The sequence below is a fragment of the Bison bison genome, unplaced genomic scaffold (genome assembly GCF_000754665.1).
Source record: "Bison bison bison isolate TAMUID 2011002044 unplaced genomic scaffold, Bison_UMD1.0 scf7180017862817, whole genome shotgun sequence".
Classification (NCBI taxonomy): Eukaryota; Metazoa; Chordata; class Mammalia; order Artiodactyla; family Bovidae; genus Bison; species Bison bison.
In genome coordinates, this window is record NW_011493389.1 from 15,159 (window position 1) to 16,334 (window position 1,176).

Consider the following 1,176-nt stretch of genomic DNA (forward strand, 5'->3'; position numbering starts at 1 on the left):
TATCACCTGGCGTGGAATGGAAATGCAGTCTCAGGCGCTGCGCCAATATTCTAAATAATCTGATGTGTGGGGAACACCTTCTGGACCAACAACACAGTCTGGGGTCTTTGAGGCTGAGGACCTGGTGTGCTGGGCAGACTACGATTCTCTAGGCCTCAGCTTCTTGCCACCATCTGATCCGTCACATGATGAGCAGGAAAAGCCAGGGTGCCTCTAAGCCAGGCCACTGAAACAGCCACACGTGCGCCTGTAAAACACAAAAACATGCTCCAGGAGATAGCTCTAGCCTTAACAACCAGAGATATTCACACCTGGTGTGGTGAGAAATCAGGAATACATTTCACCCGGAGAAAAATGGACTTTTCTGTGACTAATAATAACATCTCACCCTGGCTAACACTAATTCTTTGAATTCAAGTATAAATCTTGGAGATGGTTGAGAAGCTGGATGGCCATAGTTCCCCCCAAAGTAGGAGCGAAGAAACCAAACATGGCGGCCAGCCAATTCAGCCTGCCCATCTCCATCCAGCCACGTGAGAATCTATTTTTGGAAGTGATGGAGAGCACTGAGGATGTGTGAAATTTCAAGAGCCCGTCAATTTCTGAGATTTGACAGAATTCATTTTCAACTCCACTGAGAAAGATTGAGCAAAATAGCAAAGTGCATTCCAGAAGTCTTCAACAGAGGTAAATCAACTGGGCAAAGGAGAATGGGGGAGCAAGGAGGAGAATATGTATCTTCCAAGAACAGTTATATGGTGAACGGTCCTCACAGTACCCTAACGTGAATCCTGGCAACTTAGCTCCCTATCACCTGGGTTTCTGATCTGTCGATGACCCTTAGTCACTGTGGTAACCACTGAACTCAGTTAGAAATTAAGCCTTTTCCTGGACAAAGATTTGTGCAGATCTGAAAGTCAGAGAGCCATGAAGGCAAGAGCCTGGTCTGTGCTTCACTGCTACAGCCCCTAGGCTGGGATATTCCCATTGCAGAAGGCCCACAAACATGCTCTCTGATGTGTTCATTGGAAGATGATAACTGTCTCCACAGGGAGACAGCCCTTCTCATCTGCTAGGAGGGCTACGATCCAAACCAGGTTAACAACTGGGGTCGGTGAGGATGTGGGAAAGCTGGAACCCACATACGCTGGTGCTGGAATGCAAAAAGGTGCAGCC

The 1,176-nt window shown here is 47.6% G+C and overlaps 1 protein-coding gene across 1 annotated transcript in view; it reads right to left on the reverse strand.

The window, feature by feature from the left end:
* LOC104983478 (H(+)/Cl(-) exchange transporter 4) overlaps positions 1 to 1,176 on the reverse strand; it is a gene marked incomplete at its 3' end in the record, with an annotated part of 20,805 nt that overhangs the window by 10,142 nt on the left and 9,487 nt on the right. The window lies entirely within an intron of this gene.